The following is a 13050-nucleotide window of genomic DNA, read 5'->3' as shown; positions in this document are numbered from 1 at the left end:
GCTGGTGTACTGCTAATGCACTGCGAGATGAGGCTCTGAACATTCCGTAAACATTGTAAATAGCCCCTGTATAACTGATCATTGTTCATAATGGCATTATTAAAATTGAAAAAAAAATGGACTCTAATGAAGTGGGCTAATAGAGTGCATTTGATGGGAAATGTTTGCCTGTAGATTTGTGATTTGGACCACATAATTGACAATTTCAGGCAGGCCTGTGGTGGAACCCGTAATGGGCTGAGCATTCTGCAGCTCAAATGTTAACATCTGGGGTAAAATATCTTTGGGGTGCACTGCCGGGAAAAGCTGTGGTCTCAGGGTCAAACGATGTTCCTGTGTGAAAGGGAGCATCAATTTTCCATCCTCTAGGAGCTGGAGAAAAGGAATTGAGTTAAAATATATTAAATGAGTCACTAATCAACTGTGCAGATGCTTGAGTTAATCCATTTCTTAAGTCACTGACTGTATTTCTCCTTTGAGTTTGGTAGGACACCTTTCATTAATGCTTAAACGAAAGCAGCAGATGCGAAGAAAGGAGGGAAATCAATGCAGAAAGACCCGTTCCCCTGTCTGCAGAGATCCTGGCCTAATGGGGCTGCAGATGTGGGCCGTTTGGGATTTTAGGGGAGTAGCAATTGCTTCCTCTTACCATTCTCAGTCCTGTGGCTAGTTTAAGAATCAAACTGATGGCCAGGAGTGGTGGCTTACACCTGTAATCTCAGCACTTTAGGAGGCCAAGGCAGGTGGATCACCTGAGGTCAGGAGTTCGAGACCAGCCTGGCCAACATGGTGAAACCTTGTCTCTACTATAAATAAAAAATTAGCCTGGCGTGGTGGCTAATATTGAGTTACTCTCAAACATAGGGTGAATGACATTAAATTCTGTCCTAGTACGCCATCTAATATTAGCAATGCAAGCTAAAAAGAACACAGGACTGCAGGACTGGAGGACGGAGAGAGCAGTGCTAGCAGTCACCTTGGGAAGAGCGGGCACATCCAGAATGTTAACTCAGAGCAGGGGCCTGGAATCAGGGTGCTTTGAGCCCTCGCGTCCTAGGAACTTAAATATATCGTAAAAAGAAGCGTGCAGAATCAAAGTACTTTCCAAACCTCGCCAAGGATACGTCCTGCTTCTTTTTTCTCCCTCCTTCAGGTTATTTTTCCCTTCAGTTTCTCCTTGTTTCTCTCTTTCCTCATTTGAGATGGACAAAACTCAACGAATCACCTTTTTCTAAGTATGTGAGTGGAATATCGTTTCAAAAATAGAATTAAAATAACACCGTTTAACCCAGGCTAGAACAGGGAGTAGACATTGATGTTTTCAGGTTCTTCGTGGTATGCCACTAGCCATTATGTGGCCCCATGTAAGTCATTAAGATTCACCTAGTTCAAGGTTGATTGTGCCTAATTTATTCAATTGCAAAGACCACATAGTGGTGTGGCTAATTATTGTTTAGAAGGTGCTTGGAGCTTCTCAGATGAAAGCCATCGTGGAGGAGCAAGAGGTCATTACGGTAATCACTGCTGAAAGTAAACTCATTTCCACAGAAGGCCACACACTTATGAGCTGAGTCACATTGTAGAGAAAGCACTTAACCTCACAAGGTTGAATGAAGGGCATGGCCACGTACCTGAACTACCTGTGATCTGCAGGAATGAAGCGTTGTGGGTGGGTTGCAGCAGAACTTCTCCTCCTCCCTGCCTCTCCCCGCAAAGCCCCACTGGGCCTGAAGAACCTGTTTGTCTCGGTAAAGCCTTCATCTTGAAGGCACCTGCAGTCTGGCCAAGGGTGCCACACAGCACTGCGGAGGACACCCTTTGGATATCTGTGGGTCGTTGCCATCCTCCTGCCTCCTCCTTTTTCCTCTACATGCTGTGTCCTGATTCTGCCTGTTGCTAGGCGGTCACTTCTAGGTCAGAACTATCCTGGTGCCCAAAGAAAAGTGGGCTTGTCTGGGATTGCCGCAAAGATGCCAGTAGGTACAGAGTCTTCACTAGGCAAAGCGCCATAAAGGATGGATTCTGTATTTCACTCTTACGGCTTTGTTTTCACTGCTGTTTTGAAGTGGGTTGTAAACAGAGTCACCGTCAGTGCTAATGATCTGTGATTTTCTAGCAAGGAACTCAATTGCACCAGGCACCTACCCGCCCTGGCTACTACGCATAAAGTTGCATATCCCACTTATTCGGGAATGTGGACATCTCCTTATAAACTCACACATTCCACATCATTCTTCCCTGCCTCCCATGCCTTCATATAAATACTGCATCCCAAGGGAAAGAAAAACGGTCTTTCACTTATCAGAGAGCATGCTTCACATGCTTGACTTAAAAAATTACTTTTAGAGACATCAAATCCCAAAGTAAGCAGCTTTTACTTCAAAAATAAGCCCACTTCGACAGGAGATCAAAGAGATGGAACTTTCCAAGTTGCAGTTGAATTTAACATTCCAAGAGTCGGGAGGGCAGATTAAAATAGGATTTTGCTTGCAATAACATTTGGGGTCTGTTCAGCATTGTTGAGTGCTTAATCTAGCCAGGAAGTCTGGTTTACAGGGAGCTACAGTAGGCCGTCAGCTCCTGGAATTCATCCCAAAAGCAACATGACTTTCCTTTTGAGGAAAGGCTTTGTCACACGGACTACAGTCTTCTTCCAGTAGGGGATACCAGACTATTTAAAATCAGGGCTTTCTTCTCTGTAGCAGCAATTACAAGACAATGAAAACATCCTGTTTCAGAAAAGAATTTGCAAACAAGTACAACAGGAGATTATCAAATCTGGTGCAGAGTGAATCATCTTATCAAACCCAAACTATCTGAGATATATATTGGTATTGTTTAATTGACAACTCGATTCTGTAAGGTAGGTCTTTGTTTTATGATTATTATGATTATATTACTATCATTATTATTGTTGATTTGCCATCTTCCTCTTCAAAGAGCAGAACTGTGAGTTCTTAAGAATGCAGGAAAAGAAGGAGGTTCAGGGATATTGTCTCCAAGGCCGTCTGCTGGGCCGGACAACTGAGGCTGGAAGGGGCTGATTTCACCCTCTTCTGAAAGTGCTGCAAACGTGGATTCTAGGGCTTCCTTCCAGAGAAGCCTTCAGAATGACTCAAGAGTCTTTTCATCTCTTCACCGAGTTTCTCTTTCTTCACTGTAATTCAATTTAATTTTAGAAAATTAGAGTATAGAGTACTGGCTGCAAACACAAAAACGTACAAATGCTACTTCAAAGAGCTTTTACTCCAGGAAGGAGTGAATGCATCTTCTAGTAAGCTGTGATTTTTTTTTTCTGACCTCAGTGAAAACACGCTTTTTATTTCTAGTCACAGGTTTAGAATGTACTATCACGTAGGGACAGGCTGCTTAGGCTTTTCTAACCCCATCTTAACATCCGAAAGAGAAACTGACGAGATAGTTTGCTCAAGGACACATCTTTTGGCAGATGGGGCCGGAGGTAAACCCTGGTGATGGCTGAGTCTAAAATCTGAGATAGGGTTTCTCATGTGCAAATTCTAAAATCAGAAAATGACTGAAAACACAGTCATAGTCATAGAATTGACACCAAAATGTATTTGGCAGCAAAAATTGACCATATTTATATAATGTTAGTAACAATCTTTCTAAATCCTTTATTCCGAACATGCATACACTAGCACAGAAATATTGATGTATTTTCAAAATAGGCGACTGCTCTAGCCCTGAATAGGGTCCTATGGAAAAATATGGTGAATACACTACATTTGGAAGATTAAAAAGAAAAGGAGAACTCTGAAACCTATATCTTCTCAAGGGGTTTTCTTGGGAAGCGGTGGACCATGATGTAATACCTCCCAAGAAAAATGTAGACAGAATACGTCTCACCATATAATACAATATTTTAGAAAACTTGCATCAAAATATCAGAACCAAACATAATCTTTAAGTTATTGTAATTTAACTTCCTCCTCAATTAAGAAAAATTCTTTCTGCTATGGACAGCCATCCATTCAGCTGATCTGATGTTCTGTGTCACTCGTGGCCTATCACTGCCCGGTCAAGGTGACTTGAAACCTCTTCCGTTTAGCCATGCTGTGCTTCTCCATGACATCCCTACTGGATTCCGTTCTGTCTCACGACCAAGTGGCAGAAACAGGGACAAGTGTCTCCCCCTCTCCTCCCACAGCAGGGCCATTCATAGCAGCAGGCCTTCCAGTGGTCATTTTTTAAAATTTCATTTTTAAATTTTTGCGACACAGTCTAGCTCTGTTGCCCAGGCTGGGGTGCAGTGGCGCGATTTTGGCTCACTGCAACCTCCGCCTCCCAGGTTAAAGCCAGTCTAGTGCCTCAGCCCCTCGAGTAGCTGGGATTACAGGTGTGCGCCACCATGCCCGGCTGATTTTTTAGAAGAGGTGTGGTTTAGTCACGTTGCTCAGGCTGGTCTCAAATTCCTGAGCTCAGGCAATCCGCCCGCCTTGGCCTCCCAGAGTGCTAGATTACAGGCATGAGCACCTGCACCCGGCTCAGTGGTTGTTTTAAAATTTAATTATTCACTTAAAACCTTTCAAAGTGACTTGAGATCTTTCATTCAAAGTTTACACTCGTAAATATTTGATGCCATTGGATGGATGCTTTTAGCTTTTTGTAGCTGTGATTTTTCACTCCCTAATTTTGTAGATGAAGCTTTTAAAACACTCCACTCATTTAAAATAAAAATAACAAAGTAAAAGCTGAACAAATTCAAGTCTTTCCTCCTTTCTGTCTCCTTGTAGGGAAAAATCACATTTCTCAGGCAGAGCATACATGCTGTATCTTCTTCAGTTACTGGTTTGAGAATGGAGTTTATGATTCAGGGAAGTCGGAGGGGCTGTTGTCCAGGGAAAATCTAGGTGTAGCTGGAAGGCTGAAGGTGTATGTCTCCAAAATAGTCTTAGAATAAATTAAGCCATTTACATCTAAACTGGACTTTCTTAAATTAAAACGAAACAAAACAAACAAACAAAACGGATGTTAAGAAACCAAGAAAGCAGCATGAACAAAGACCCTGCGAAGTCTGAGGATCGTTTCCTGATTTCACAGCATCTTCTAAGTGGCTGCTGGTGGCTGAGACAGGCCTCGCGCTGGGAAATGTTCCCTTCGGTCCTATGTGGGCTTGTGGAGACCTGGAGATGGTGCAAGGTCGAATGGATGGAATGCATCCTGTTACTGGGAAATGCGTTCCGGTGGGCCGGCAAGGATTCCACAACGACATTCCCCAGGTCACTGCTTACTCTGAGATTTGAAAGCCCCAACAGGGAAAGACGCCAAGTCCCTGCTCACCACGGCCCTCAGCAACTGCCTGCACGTGCATTTGTGTTGCCTTTGAGCCCCGACCTCTCACTGAGACGCCACGACTCTAGACAGAAGCATGCATATTCCTGTAGGCACATTTTCCTGCACCAGCAAACACCAGGCTTTCCCTGGCGTGAGGAAGCCGCGCTGCCACAGCTCCTGCCCTTCCTTCCCTTTCACCCCTTCCTTCCTGCGGGTCCGGCTCAAGCTTTGCGGAGCAGCCGTGCTGAGCACCAAGCAGCTTTCTGGTAAATTTCAAAGCATCAGGGTACAAATTATTTATTGGTAGTTAATTTCCAATTAGTTTTTATTAAATTACAGCTTATGACCTCATTCCACCTGGATTAGTTTAACAAAATGCTCATGTTTTTCAAATTACCTTCTCATTTCCACTCTAGATGAGAAATGTACTTTTCAGCTTTGGTTCAAGAAACTTGCATTCTCCTATCCTGTCTGCTTTAAGCGTTTCAGCAGGCTCAGGATCCACACACTGGCACACACACACACACACACACACACACACACACACGGAAACACACACACATGCACACATGTGTGTTTAAATTCCCGACACATGAAAAGTGGGAGAACATTTTCCTGTGCTCTTGTTAATTCTTCTGGTGTCTTACCCGATGGTGCATTCTCATTTCCCTAGAGCTGTCTCCTCCTCTTCCTTGCCCGATCCCAGGTTGACTCAGGAGGCAGAAACACTTGGATGTGTATCTCATTCCTGACATTTAAAAATCCTTCTGTTTCCCAGTCACCCTTTGTCACGCGGGGTCACTGTAGTATTTGTTTCATAGAGGTGTTGAGAACCTTCTACTTCGTGGCGGTAGGCTATCTGGTCAAGTGGAGATACTGCATTAGGTTTAACAAAAATTAGGCAGGAGACTTAGAAAAACCTCCACATCTCTCTTCCAGTTCTAATTTCCCATTCCATGTGACACTGACAGAAATCTGCTGTGGTGCATACTCCTTATCTCTGGAGACAGTGACGAACGGTCCAATGAAAGAGAGTATGGTGAGGTCTTGGGTCTTCACAAGTAATAGCTCCAGATTCACAAACACTCAGGTCCTGGCTCTGCTTACTTAGCTGATAATAAGTTCACTGTTGTTTCATCCAGTGATTACATACACTGGAAAGGGCCCTGTTATAATCAGATATACCCAGAGACATGAGTTGAATGTGATTTTAATATTCTGGCATAATATTATATTTCTGACTTTGAAGGTACCCTGCATGATTACACCACTTCACTTTTATTGAAGAAGGATAATTTGCTTCAGATTAAAGTCAAAACAATGAAATTGCTTATGGAAAAATGACCTTTCTTGTCCTTACATGTACCAAGTAGATTCTCGGGGAAGCCAGCCCAGCGGGGATTCCATTTAACTAACTGACTGAATCCTCAAGACATGAGGAAACCATTGCTTAGTTTTATTACTCTAAACTTACTGATTTCATCCCTAGAAGCCCACGAGTTTTCATAAAGTCACCTTGTTGAGATACTATTTGTTGTACCCAAACTGGCGACAATTGCTTTTTGATTTTTTTTTTGACTCTAAGGTTACATATTTTCACTTTAAATATTCATAGCAGGGTCCTTGTTGTCATGCAGTCTCATAAACATTTGAGAACCCGGTTTAAAATCTTGTTCCCACACTTCAGAGAAGGCTGAACATTCACGGTGTGTGACGACGCATTCTGGTCTATTATTTGCTTCTTTCTGGAGTGAGGGAATCCTTTGTATTTTTATATATTCTTAAATACATCTGTTCTTAAGATGCATCATGATTAGGACAGTGTCATTAACTTCTAAAGAATCGTCTGGAATAATATGTATATAAACAGTATAATAGGGGAATATGAAGATGAAAATAATAGAATTTGTCAAAATGAGTATTCTACAATTGGCTGCCTCCAAAGCAAGAATATATAGCAAGAAACATGAGCACAACATCTTTTGCTTCTATGAGCTTATGGATCTAGCTAAGACTTGGGACATGAGGGCCTTCATCCTACCAATGGTGCATGACGAGTCTGGCTCTAGGTGAAGATGAAAACACACACCTTCTCTGTTGTTTTTTTTTTTTAAATTTTACGACAGCTTCTTCTTGTCAAGAGCTGTGAAGGATCTGAGACTTTGCTCCACTGGTACCCTAACTTGTGAGCCTGATGCCATTTCATGGTTTCTGGTAGAGGGTGCAAGGATCCCAGGTTGCAGGTAAAGGACAATTTATTATCACAACAATTACAGTTGTCTAAATATCATCGTTCCCATTATGCTGGTTCCCAAAGCTCAGTTCCCACAAAGCAGCCCAAATGTCCAAGTGATACTGGCATGCACAGTGGGGTGCATCACAAGGGTGGAGCCCAAAGACGGTGGGTCCCAGAACTTTCATGGTGTCATCCTCTAGAGGGAGGCACGATCCACCTGCCCAGGCTGCACGAAGATTGGTCCTTTTCTCTGAAGGGTACATGATCGCTATCTCCACAAACTTCCTTGAAAACGTTGTCCAAATTAAAGATAACCGGTACCTCTGCTCACAGGACAGGCAGAATCCCAAGATCCCCACGAACAATGATCTCCCAACCCGGTACCACATCACAGCTTTAGCTACAATAAGCTAAATTGCGCCATAATGAGGATGACTTTCCTACCATCTCTGTCTTCAGGCATGTTCGTATTTTAAAATCAGCATGGCTGGTTTGTAGAAGAAGAGAGCTTGAGTTGCTGTTGCAGAAATCTTAAGCTTTAGTGAATAAGTTAATACTGAATTTAGAGGCCAGGAGGACTTGCCTGTGTTATGCTTCCCGTGTTAGGAAATTGCTGCAGATGGAGACCACATTTTCCAGCCTGTCTTGCTGTCAGAAGCATCCACACCAGTGAGTTTCGGTAATGAATGGAAGCAGAAGGGAAGTGAATTACTTCCAAACTGGGTCCGTCAGGACTTTCCATGAGTTCCTCCTCCATATTCTTTAGAAGATTGTAGTGTGAACTTTGAAGCTAAATGGGGAGGATTGCAGGGTCTGTGTAGATACTGATTATCCAATAATTTATTCACTTCCCTAATTCTGTTGTGTTCCTTTATCGTGTTTAAGCTGTCATATATTTTGGGGCTACTGATTGTAGCAGCCAGCCTGCCCTAACTTTCACACATAAGACACACTGGGTAACAGTGATCTTAGAGGCACGGGGCCCAGTCTCCCAGCCACCCAGCATCTTCATTTAGACCGTCGTAATCTAGGTAATGTCTTTTAGAGATTTCAGAGTCTTTGTTTTTCTTTCATAGCAGAATGGAAAGTAGCAAGGGGGTAAAGAGAACAGAAATGCTCAGTTGCTCAAACACTTTCCATATGCTTGGGGATACATAATTTACACCCTCCTAAGATTCATGACTTGCCTAAATATGTCTATTGTTAAGGAAAAGGTTATCCTGACATTTGTTTAGGATGGCAGGGAAGATCTTATTGACAGGAGATTACTGCAATGAGTAGGAAAGACAGACTGGGCTCAACTTTAAATACAATGACGAAATGTGAGCATTTACAGCCTTGGAGCAGGGCAGCAGGCAGTGAATGGAAAATTACTAGGAGGGAACATTGGGGCAAAGACAAATCTGGATACATGGACTGGACAGGAATCTAGTTGGAGACAGGTCAAGATGGTCCGATGTCACCTGAGGGATGGTGAGGAGTGAGGAGTGATTCCAATCACTGCGGAGAGTGACTGGAATCAAGGTAGAGGACTGTCATTAAACTGACTTACACAAGATTCTTGTTCTTATGAAAAAGGCCAAAGGACAGGCCTTGAAAGACAGCTTAGGTGGGGCTGACCAAGGTCAGGTCAGGGAAAGTCTTTTCAGCATTCAGGGAACAGATTCCACAGTTGGATGGGCATCTTCACAGTTCGGGCAGCACTATTGTTGTTTCCTAGTTTATGAAAAAGAAAACATTTAAAAAACTCAAAATAATAATTTAAAAAGTTGCTAGTTGCTTGCTTTGTGTAACATTTTATGTGATGATGCTAAGTCTTAGCTTACAAATGTCCATGGCTAAGAAGAATTCTATTAAAGTGGGGATGTCAGTGCTCCCACTGGGCACGCATTAATCAGAAAATGAACGTGTAACTCACTAAATATGGTTTACAATGCTGTCTATTGATACAAATAGAGGTTGGCAAACTTTATCTCTAAGGAGCCAAAGGGCAAATGCTCCGGAGGCCAGGTGATCTCCTGGTAACTGCTCAAGGGTGCTGTGTAGACTGGAGCAGCCACCGAGACAGGGGCATGGCTGTCTTCCCATAAAACATGACCAATTGCAAATCTAAAGAGTCTATATGCTTGGATGTGTAGAAGGAGACTTGTGTTTCACTAGAAAACTGCATGATCTAGAGCACACCCTTCAGGGTTATCAGAATTCAACTCCGTGCATTAAGTTTGCATTCCTATGCAATTATTTGTAAGTCAGGCAACCTACAGAGTATATAGGACAGACATGCAAATTCTGTACTTGCCGGTAGTGATTTCATTGACCTCCTCTCCCTCCAGCTTCATGCTCATTTGCAGTTGATCTCAGCATCCTTTGCTGCATATATTCTATGTGTCCTTTTATTTTTCCTTCGAATCGGTTATAACATCTGTTGAATTCCCTCACATCCTACGAGTTAAATATATTCTTAAATGCCTATTTATTTATATGCATAACAATTTTACCTTTTTCTAAAAATTGTTTTTTAACTGTGTATGTCTACGGATGTTTAACGATCAGAAGTTATCAGTAGCTTTGGAATGAAGCTTTCCTTTCAGATGAAACCAGTCTGGTATTTCACAGGTGTGTGCAAGGCAGTTGTTCCTGTCCACAATTTCACAAGTCAATGGTGACAGCATTGTGTTTACATAGAATTTTCGAAAGTGCTTTCTTAACCATAATCTCATGTGTTTCTTTCAACACCTCTCTGGACTTTGTTAGGGCAAGCGATTATAAAAATTTTATCAAGAAGGAAAGAGTGACACATAGAAATATAAGTGGTTGAAGGAAAAAAACAAAACAACATCAACAACAACAACAACAAAAAAAACAGGTTACAAAAAGATTTCTGTGCCTGGCTGGAGAAAAAACTGTATTGAAGATACTATGCCGGCAACTACCCTTCCCTTCCTGTGTCTGACTTCTGGCTGAGTGAGGTGAACACTCTTCCCAACCTCTCTGTGCTGGCCTGAGATTAGCTTTTAACTGCACTGCCTTTTTCTATGCAGCCTGAAGAACATGTCACAGTTGAAGTCCGGCCTTTACTTGGGGCAGTCTGTGTTTATGACAAGTATGGGACCCGTTCAAAAGTTACCAAAGCTGTATTTTCTCATTCTCTGAGCCTCTCTCATCAGCAGGGTGAAGTTCTCATATTATGTATCGTCTTATAACTGTCAACCTGATCAGCGTTTCTTAAAGTGAGCTCCTTCTGACAGATGTTTCTCTGGCTGTGCAGACACAGGCAATGTGACTTTGACAGGCTGCAGCTCGGACCAGGCTCTGGTGGAAACAAACATACAGCCACCGGCCCCCAGAGTCCGGCTTAAAACAGCAATTCCTCTTCCTGAAAGTTACAGCAGGAAGCTGTTTTCGATGTTGCTTGTAAAACTGTAACTTCAGCATTACACAAACTTCAGGAATGAACGCTCACCTGCAGGAACATGAGTGAACATAAATAGAGGTGCCTGGAACCACTGCTCACTGCTTACTGTCAGAAACCCGCATGGCAGATGGGGTGACCGGATAGGGACGGGGCGGCTCAGGCCCCAGCCATGGCACCGTCGCAGAGCACCTGCCTCCCTCCTGTTCTCACGCACATGGCATCTGCTGGAGGCAGCCAGGTCACCAGTGTTCAGAGCTCCCCTCTGCTTTAACGATGTACGACACGTCTGAACGTTTTCCGGGATAATTATGGGGTGATTTTTCAGGGAACGTGGGCAGTGCTTCTATTTTCAACTTTAAGTTTCACGGAGGAAATTTTTAGAGTAAATGATGTTATACATACGACCATATTTCAGCTAAACTCAGTATTAAGTTGGGTGAAGATCTGAAGGAAGGAGTCGGAGATTATAGAGGGGAGACTGGCTTCTTAGGAAGTTTGTACGGATTCTAACTTTATCTCAGTGACTGGTTGTGTTTATATTTCTCTATTCAGAAACAACCAACAGTATAGAGTTTCTCCTCTTTTAGGAACCATCAGACCTTGTTCTTCAAAATGTGCAAGTATCTATTTTTTTGCAGTTTTCCCTTTTGGGGATAGAAGTATCATTTTATATATATATAAAATACATATGCATATGTTTTTTATATATACTATTATAAATAATTATAAAATATAATTTATAATTATATTTTAAATTATAATTATACAAAATATAAAATAATTTATATTATAAAATATAATAAAATATATGATATATAATTATATATTTATATATACATATGTAGGCATATTTATGATTTTAATATCTATAATGCCATTAATAGATACAGACTATCTATTAATGAATGTTAGAATATATCATGTGCGCATGTATATATATATTCTATATAATGTGTGTATATATACATATATGTATATATACACACACAGACATTATATATGCTAACATTCATTAATAGATAAAGTCTATATAGAATGAAAATTCTGCCATTCAGGTTCTTACTGACAAGTCATTTTAAATATTAAATGTTTAATGTAACTTTCTAGTGGTTCACAGACTCTTCAATGTCTGATACTGTTTTACTACGTTCAAGGGAAAAATAACATTCTGTGTACACTTGTTTGAGTTTGTTTTTTTGCTTTGTTTTGTTTTGTTTTGCTTTTAGGATGTGATGAAGAACACATTAAGGCAAATTGAATGCATATGGCTTCAAATCCAACCAGTGCAGCTCACAAAGGGTTTTCTTAAAAAGCCATTTGTGTGTTTTTCATAAGCACATTGGGGATCTTTCACAAGCCCTTAAAGAAATCAGGAATAAAACGTTGCAGCTTCCCAGGGAGAGAGCAACTCTGACCCTACAAGTTAGAGTTACATCCCAGACTTGGAAAACAGGAAATTTCAGATGGTTTTTGGCAATACGCATAGTGCCACTCCTTCCCTTCCCGAGTCTGCATGCTCCTTACAGCGCAGGAATTCTCCAAAGGCCAACGTTTCAGCTCCAGAAAAAGACAGAGTATCAAGAGCAACAACAAAACAACTTTACCAAGAGCAAGCGCATCACATTGTCTTCCTGGTTCCTCGCAAAGCTGCAAATTGCAAAGCCATGAGGTGGGGCAGGACATCTCCCAGACGGCTGGGGAGGGGCTGTTGTCCAGGAAAGGAAGCTGCGTGTTTGTGAATGACCGCACTGTGTGGACGGTGTATACAGGCAGGAGAAACGACACCGCAGGGTCGGGCCGGGCTGTGTGTGCTGGAAGGGTATGCTGCTTTGTTTTGTCAGCTTCCTGAGAGATCAGGGAGACCACAACAAGGGATCTATCCCTTTTCGGTTCAGAGGAAAACACCCAACAACAACCTCAACAAACACAACCACAGGCCCAGGCGTGGGTGTGCCAGAAATTCCATCGGCATGAATGTGCTGGGAAAAGCCTGGCGAGGAATCCTGGCTGGTGAGAAACAGACTTGGTGCTTGCTGTTTTGCTCGGTGAGTAAGTCACCAAAGCAATGTGGGCGTGTGCCACTGGGAAGAACACAGGCTGCCAC

Source organism: Saimiri boliviensis, chromosome 8 (genome assembly GCF_048565385.1).
Source record: "Saimiri boliviensis isolate mSaiBol1 chromosome 8, mSaiBol1.pri, whole genome shotgun sequence".
In the NCBI taxonomy this organism is placed as follows: domain Eukaryota; kingdom Metazoa; phylum Chordata; class Mammalia; order Primates; family Cebidae; genus Saimiri; species Saimiri boliviensis.
This window is presented reverse-complemented; position numbering follows the sequence as displayed.